The sequence below is a fragment of the Triticum dicoccoides genome, chromosome 4B (genome assembly GCF_002162155.2).
Source record: "Triticum dicoccoides isolate Atlit2015 ecotype Zavitan chromosome 4B, WEW_v2.0, whole genome shotgun sequence".
Taxonomy (NCBI): domain Eukaryota; kingdom Viridiplantae; phylum Streptophyta; class Magnoliopsida; order Poales; family Poaceae; genus Triticum; species Triticum dicoccoides.
In genome coordinates this window covers 639,174,089-639,183,058 of record NC_041387.1, presented here as the reverse complement: position 1 = coordinate 639,183,058, position 8,970 = coordinate 639,174,089, and positions in this window count along the sequence as shown.

The window sequence follows — 8,970 nt, the reverse complement described above, 5'->3', positions numbered from 1 at the left end:
CCCTGTCTTATCATCATCAGAATCGGGATCCTTGGTACTATCAGAGTCAGCATACTTTACTAAAGCGGCCATGAGGGTTCCCATGTCATTGCAATGGCGTTTCACCCGTCCCAACTTCAACTTCAGAGGCTTAAACCGGCAATTGTCTTCCAAAGTTAGAACTGCGGTGTCAGCGTTGATGCGGTTCGATGAATGCAAAATTTCTGAGACCCGACGCACCCACTGGGTTGTTGATTCTCCTTCCTCCTGTACATAGGCAGCTAAGTCCACAATCGACATGGGCTGCTTGCATGTATCCTTGAAATTCTGGATAAACCGGGTTCTTAACTCGGCCCATGACCTGATAGAATTCGCCGGTAAACTCTTTAGCCAAGTACGGGTCGTCCCTTCCAACATCATGGTAAAATACTTTGCACATGCCGCATCATCCACGTCCAGTATCTCCATGGCCATCTCATAACTTTCAACCCATGTCTCAGGGGGCAAATTGGCAGTGTAATTTGGCACCTTGCGCGGGCCCTTGAAATCCTTGGGCAGGCGTATGTTGCGTAACGCTGGGACGAGACACGACACCCCCAAAGAGCTAGAGGTAACTCCTGGCTCTATCGATGTGGTTGGACGAACCGGAGTAAGGTGACGGGCTTCATGCTGTGCTGCTATCTCGGCCTCCCTGCGTGCACGAGCCCGGTCCACCACCTCCTGAGCATCACCAGCACCCCCTGCCGGGTTGTGGCCACGGGGCGGTTCACGGTTTCACGCATTGCTTGACACGTCCGGTTCATCCACACGCCTGCTGTAACTCCGACTTGGATGGGGGGTGGAATGAATCCGATTGCGACTGTATGAATAAGCATCCTGTTGCACCAAGGCTGTCCGAAGAAGCTCTTTAGCCCGACGTGTCTCGACCGCCGCCGGAGAATCGCCTTCAATTGGGATAGCTTCCAGATGTGAAGCGGCGGCAACAAGATTGTCCATCGGAGTAGAGTAATGACCCGGTGGTGTTGGGACAGGCTACATCACAATGTTGTTCTGACGAGGCGGATCCATCAAACGGGGCTGAACCGGCACCCACGCTCCAGGTGCCTCCGCCCGGTTTGCTATCGACGGGTTACTGGTCCCCGCACCTGGGGTGTTAAAGAGGTTCCTAGCATCATAAACCGGAGGCAGGCGAGACCGATGCCTTCTCTTTAGGACTTCGTGTGATGCATTCTGATCCAGCATAAGCCGGTAAGCCTGTGCATCCAAAGCGGCCCGCTCCGCGGCCATCCTGGTATCCTCAGCTGCCAAATCGGCCTTGGCCTGAGTAATCTGATCCCTTACTTTCGCGATTTCCGCATTGTGCACATCCCGATCCACTGGGTTAGCCTCCGCCATCAGTGTTGCCAATGCATCAAATAGATCAAATAAAACCTGAGCCAGCGGCTGCAGAGGGCCTCCTGCCCCAGCTGCCGTCGCCACTACTGATCCGGAGATCATTGTTGCTGCTGTCGAAGAGTGGTGCGCCGACTGTGTACCGGCCATGAAGATTCCAACCCGGTTTGGCAGATCAGAGGGGTCCGGAATACTGTCGCCATCGGAACAGCCTCCAATCCGGCCATCTTGTAGCTGATATAACGACTCGTTCTCTTCGGTCGATGACTTGTCGTCGGAATAAACGACGGTCTCACCACCAGATTCCGATCTGTCCTCGTATTCCCATCCATGGATGACTCCCACGAAGGCACACTTCATGGCAGCTTGACCCGGGCAGATCGCGCACGCCGAGCCGTTTCGACGAGGTCGGTGCAGATGTTCGGCTCAGGGCCCGATTCGCCGATCTTGCCAATGAAAACGTGTATGCCACCAAAGGGGACCCGGTACCCGTACTCGATTGAGCCGGCCTCGGGGCCCCACCCTGCATCATCGATGTAGAGCTTGCCGCGACGACTTTTGGTCATCCGGCCCACAGCATAACCCTTGAGTCCTTCGAAGCTGCCCTCCAAGAACTTGAAACCATCGTGCGATAGCCCCACGGTGGGCGCCAACTATCGTGGTTTTGTCACGGCAGATGTCCTCATGAAAGGACTTAGTCGTGGAGCCATTGCTATGGGTTAGCTTAAAGGGGTTAAAGCGGACAAGGGACACAAGAGAGTTTTATACTAGTTAGGCCCCTTACGATGAAGGTAAAAGCCTACATCTAGTTGTGATGGAATTGATGGGGTTTCGATGACCAGGGAGCGAATACGCTTTGCCTAAGTCTCGAGTTGTTGTCTGTCATCCTGAACCGCCACCGGGTCATCCCCTTATATACATGGGTTGACGGCCGTCGGTTTACAGAGTCCCGAGGCCGGCTCATAAACGTGGCCGGCTCGGTCTCCGCTCTTTCTAACTTACAATGCAAGTTACATATCAATGCCGGTTTATAGCTACAGGACTTAAACCGGTTCTAGGCATTGGGCCTTTACTCAGCGTCACCGTCTGTCTTAATGGGCTTCAAGTTAATCCGGCCTCTCCAGGCCGGTTTACGCCCAGTAGTAATATCCCCAACAAATAACGAAGCAGAATATGAAGCACTCTTATATGGGTTACGTATGGCCATCTCACTCGGCGTCCGTCGCCTCATGGTCTACGGCGACTCAGATTTGGTAGTCAATCAAGTGATGAAGGAGTGGGATGTCAGAAGCCCAGCTATGACTGGTTACTGCAATGCAGTGAGGAAGTTGGAAAAGAAGTTTGAGGGGTTAGAACTCCATCATATACCCCGACTGAAAAATCAAGCAGCTGATGATTTGGCGAAGATAGGTTCCAAGAGAGAAGCCATTCCCAACAATGTGTTTTTGGAACACATTCACACACCTTCAGTTCAAGAAGATCCTTTCACGGAAGAGACCCCACAGCCTAAAAGTGCCACAGATCCGACTGAAGTCAAAGTCCCAGCCGTGGTCGACTTGATCATGGAGGTGTTGGTCATCACTCCCGACTGGACAGTGCCATATATTGCGTATATCCTTAGGAAGGAACTCCCAGAGGATGAAGAGGAGGCTCGGCAGATCGTCCGTCGATCCAAGACCTTTATTGTGATAAGAGGACAGCTGTTCAGAGAAAGTGTGACTGGAGTCAGCCAAAAATGCATAACGCTGGAAGAAGGTCGAGTTATCCTCAACGACATCCACTCGGGGACCTGTGGCCACCATGCGTCCTCTCGGACCATTGTGGCCAAAGCATACCGAGCTGGATTTTATTGGCCACGAGCAAATGAAATGGCGAAAGATATAGTTGACAAATGCGAAGGCTCCCAGTTTTACTCTAATATGTCCTGCAAGCCTGCGTCAGCATTGAAGACCATTCCACTCGTCTGGCCCTTTGCTGTTTGGGGATTGGATATGGTCGGACCGCTGAGGACTGGTAGGAGCGGCTTCACTCATGTGCTTGTAGCAGTCGACAAGTTTACTAAATGGATTGAAGCCAAACCTATCAAGAATCTTGAAGCCAATACTGCTGTCGGCTTCATCAGAGAGTTGACGTTCAGATATGGAGTTCCGCACAACATCATCACTGACAATGGGTCAAACTTTGATTCTGATGAGTTCAGAGCCTTCTGCGCTTCCCAAGGCACACAAGTTGATTATGCTTCAGTCGCCCACCCCCAGTCGAATGGACAAGCAAAAAGAGCAAATAGCTTGATTCTCAAAGGACTGAAACCTCGACTGATGCGTGATCTCAAGCACGCAACAGGCGCCTGGGTCAATGAACTTCCATCAGTTCTTTGGGGATTGAGGACAACTCCCAATCGGTCGACTGGACGAACTCCATTCTTCTTGGTCTATGGGGCTGAAGCTGTTCTACCGAGTGACCTGCTTCACAATGCACCCCGAGTCGAGCTCTTTTCTGAAGGAGAAGCAGAACAGGCCTGGCAGGACACCGTCGATCTCCTAGAGGAGGAAAGAGAAATGGCCTTAATCCGGTCGACCATTTATAAGCAAGACTTGCGTTGATTCCACGCCAGAAACGTGAGGGGTCGAGCCTTTCAAGAGGGAGACTTGGTTCTTCGAGTGGATCAGCAGAAACCACACAAGCTCGCCCCTGCTTGGGAAGGTCCCTTCATTGTCACCAGGATTCTCCACAATGGAGCATACCATCATTATATTGTCGAGCATCAGAAAGACGAGCCACGGGCTTGGAATGCGGAGCTGCTCCGCCCCTTTTATACCTAAGTACTCATTCGGATGAGATGTAATAAGAAATACCTTTGTAGTTTGTTTATCAAAGACAAGAGCTTTACAGTCTTCTTAAATGATTGTTGTTGCTTTTTATTTGCGTCTGAAATCCCCCAGTGGGTGACTTTGCTGCGAATCCGTTTCGCCTAAGTTTGAAAAATCCTACCGAGTGGTGAGTAAGCCTCTCACTCGGGGGCTTAGCTGTAGTCCAGTACTCGCCTAAGTTTGAAAAATCCTACCGAGTGGTGAGCAACCCTCCCACTCGGGGGCTTAGCTGCAGTCCAGTACTTGCCTAAGTTTGAAAAATCCTACCGAGTGGTGAGCAACCCTCCCACTCGGGGGGCTTAGCTGCAGTCCAGTACTCGCCTAAGTTTGAAAAATCCTACTGAGTGGTGAGCAACCCTCCCACTCGGGGGCTTAGCTGCAGTCCATTACTCGCCTAAGTTTGAAAAATCCTACCGAGTGGTGAGCAACCCTCCCACTCGGGGGCTTAGTTGCAATCCAGGACTCGCCTAAGTTTGAAGTCCGTCCCTATCCGCAAGGACGACAAGGTGCAGGCAAACTGCAACCTTCTCCTTCGGAGCTGCGCCACAAGTACAAGGTGCGCTCCATCCCTATCCACAAGGACGATGAGGTGCAGGTCGACTACAACCTTCTCCTTCAGGGTTGCGCCACAAGTACAATGTGCGCTCCATCCCTATCCGCAAGGACGATGAGGTGCAGGTCGACTGCAACCTTCTCCTTCGGAGCTGCGCCACAAATACAATGTGCGCTCCATCCTCATCTGCAAAGACGACGAGGTGCGAGTCGACTGGAGTATCCACCCCAGAGCTGCATCTCAAGCACAAAAATTATTCCGTGTGGAGAACAAATTCCACTCGACGGCAAACATGAGCATATTCAGAGATAAATCAAGTTCAGATAAATTCTAAAGTTCAAGACCACGGATCAAAGTACTCGGGCATTTGGCCCGAAGGAGTTTAACGGTTACAAAATCACTCGGCATTCCGAGGCAAATTTAAGGCGGGGCATAAAAGTTTGTTCACTCCGCGAGAGGAGGGCTCGCAGGCTCGACGAATTCATCCAGGTCGATCCCGTCAGCAATCCGAGTGGCGGCAGCGATGAAAGTCTCCATGAAGGACTGGAAGTCGTGTCTCTTGGTGTTAGCAACTTTAATCACCGCCAGCTTCTCTTCCAGAGCTTCGCAACAGTGGACGCGAACCAGAGATAGAGCCACATCAGTGTCGCATCGGGCAGAAGACTTCTTCCATTCTTGAATTCGACTGGGAACTTCATTGAGCGAGCCATCATAGACTCGATGTCATTTTGAAGTGTTGCCATGGGCCAGAGAGCCGTGTCAATCTACGACATCGTGACTTTTAGTCGGGCGAGATAATCAACAACACCAGTGATGCGGGATTCTAGTCGGAGCACATTCATGGCAGCTTCATCCTTCACTAGAGAGTTGATCGGGTCCAAGCTTGGTTCGATTCACCCGATCTCTTGCTCGAAGTCCCGACAAAATTCTGCATGCACAATTCAAGGGTAAGCCAATGATCATATGTCGAGTCGACAAGAACAAACCAGTCGGATCAAGGAAAACACCTTCAAGCATGACGGACAACTTCTTAGCATGGCTTCCCAGATAACTCTCTAGATCATTCCTCCTACGGGCGATACCTTCCATCTTCTCGTTTAGATTTTCCTTATCCTTCTTCAGGCGAGTCCCTTCCTTATTGGCTTCGTCAAGGGCAGTTTTCAGCCTGGAGTTTTCTTCCTCCAATTTGCCGACTGAAGCCAACTTCTGTTCAGCAAGTGCAGTTTTCTCATCAGCTTTTTTCTGCGCGGTCGCCAGATCTCGATCCTTTTTCGCCAAAGCTTGGTTCAGTTTCTTTGAAAGAGATAATGTTGCATTCAGAAAAAGCAGAATTAAATCCGGTTCAAAGATAACCCAGTCGACAGGCCTTCCTTACCAGTGGTGTCATCCTTGGCTTTCTGCAGTTCTGTCTTGGCCAACTCCAGATCGAGGTTGAGTTGAATCTGCTGCTTCTCCAGGTCAGCAAAGCGAGCTCTAAGATCACAAGATTTCTGCAACCAAAGAACAGGTCAGTCAACTGGTGAAAGGATTGGTTATTTCGAAGAGGTCATAAAGCCAACAAATTCTAAGACTACTGCCGAATCAAACATCCAACAGTAGTCTCGGGGACTACACCCAGTGGGTGCACTTAGCGTGCCCCCACTGGTTTAGTTTACACTGGACAAGGCCTGTCCGGTGCGAGTGCAAAAAAAACAGAAGAGAGAAAGAAACAAACAGAGTCTTCAGACCATAGTTGACTGCCAGCAGTCGACCATGGTCTCGGGGACTACACCCAGTGGGTGCACTCAGCATGCCCCCACTGGTTCAGTTTACATTCCACTCGACATGGCCAGACCAGACCGAGTGAAGAAATCCAAATTCTGATGCTCAGACCATAGTCGACTGCCTGCAGTCAATTATGGTCTCGGTGACTACACCCAGTGGGTGCACTCAGCGTGCCCCCACCGGTCAAAAGATTCAATCGACAACGACATCATCAGCTCAAAGTGCGAATCTATTCAGTGACAAATCAAAACACCCAGTGGGTGTACAGATGCAAAGTGCAGACAGATGAAAACGTTCTTTGAAAGAAAGTTTTCAGGTACCATATCCTAACAGAACAGGCCAAAAGAGTCGGTAGGCAATCTACTAACCTGGACGTTGCTCTGGAGAGCGGAGCTAGCATCATACGCAGCTTGACTGGCTTCCCGCACTGCTACCTCTTGAGCACTACGTTGGATTTCCTTGAAGAGGAAAGGTGATGCAGCACAGTAGCGTAAGTATTTCCCTCAGTTTTTGAGAACCAAGGTATCAATCCAGTAGGAGGCTACGCGCGAGTCCCTCGTACCTACACAAAGCAAATAACTCCTCGCAACCAACGCGATTAGGGATTGTCAATCCCTTCACGGTCACTTACGAGAATGAGATCTGATAGAGATGATAGATAATATTTTTTTGGTATTTTTTATGATAAAGATGCAAAGTAAAATAAAAGAAAGTAAAAGCAAAGGCAATAAATGGAAGATTAATATGATAGAGATAGACCCGGGGGCCATAGGTTTCACTAGTGGCTTCTCTCAAGAGCATAAGTATTTTATGGTGGGTGAACGAATTACTGTTGAGCAATTGACAGAATTGAGCATAGTTATGAGAATATCTAGGTATGATCATGTATATAGGCATCACGTCCGATACAAGTAGACCGACTCCTGCCTGCATCTACTACTATTACTCCACTCATCGACTGCTATCCAGCATGCATCTAGAGTATTAAGTTTAAGAAAATAGAGTAACGCCTTAAGCAAGATGACATGATGTAGAGGGATAAATTCATGCAATATGATAAAAACCCCATCTTGTTATCCTCGATGGCAACAATATGTGCCTTGCTGCCCCTACTGTCGCTGGGAAAGGACACCGCAAGATTGAACCCAAAGCTAAGCACTTCTCCCGTTGCAAGAAAAACCAATCTAGTAGGCCAAACCAAACTGATAATTCGAAGAGACTTGCAAAGATAACCAATCATACATAAAAGAATTCAGAGAAGATTCAAATATTGTTCATAGATAATCTTGATCATAAACCCACAGTTCATCTGTCTCAACAAACACACTGCAAAAAGAAGATTACATCGAATAGATCTCCACGAGAGAGGGGGAGAACATTGTATTGAGATCCAAAAAGAGAGAAGAAGACATCTAGCTACTAACTATGGACCCGAAGGTCTGAGGTAAACTACTCACACTTCATTGGAGGGGCTATGGTTATGATGTAGAAGCCCTCCATGGTGGATGCCCCCTCCGGCGGAGCTCCGGAACAGGCCCCAAGATGGGATCTCGTGGGTACAGAAGGTTGCGGCGGTGGAATTAGGTTTTTGGCTCCGTATCTAATCGTTTGGGGGTACATAGGTATATATAGGAGGAAGAAGTACGTTGGTGGAGTAACATGAGGCCCACGAGGGTGGAGGGCGCGCCCTGGGGGGGTAGGCGCGCCCCCCTACCTCGTGCCCTCCTTGAAGCTTCCTTGACTTAGGGTCCAAGTCTCCTGGATCACGTTCGGTGAGAAAATCATGTTCCCGAAGGTTTCATTTCGTTTGGACTCCGTTTGATATTCCGTTTCTTCGAAACTCTGAAATAGGCAAAAAACAACAATTCTGGGCTAGGCCTCCAGTTAATAGGTTAGTCCCAAAAATAATATAGAAGTGGAAAATAAAGCCCAATATTTTCCAAAACAGTAGATTATATAGCATGGAGCAATCAAAAATTATAGATACGTTGGAGACGTATCAGGCATCCCCAAGCTTAATTCCTGCTCGTCCTCGAGTAGGTAAATGATAAAAACAGAATTTTTGATGCGGAGTGCTACTTGGCATATTTTCAATGTAATTCTTCTTAATTGTGGTATGAATATTTTGATCCGAAAGATTCAAGACGAAAGTTCATATTGACATAAAAATGATAATACTTCAAGCATACTAACTAAGCAATTATGTCTTCTCAAAATAACATGGCCAAAGAAAGTTCATCCCTACAAAATCTTATAGTTTAGTCATGCTCCATTTTCGTCACACAAGAATGCTCTCATCATGCACAACCCCGATGACAAGCCAAGCAATTGTTTCATACTTTAGTAATCTCAAACATATAAACTTTCACGCAATATATGAGCGCGAGCCATGGACATAGCACTATGGGTGGA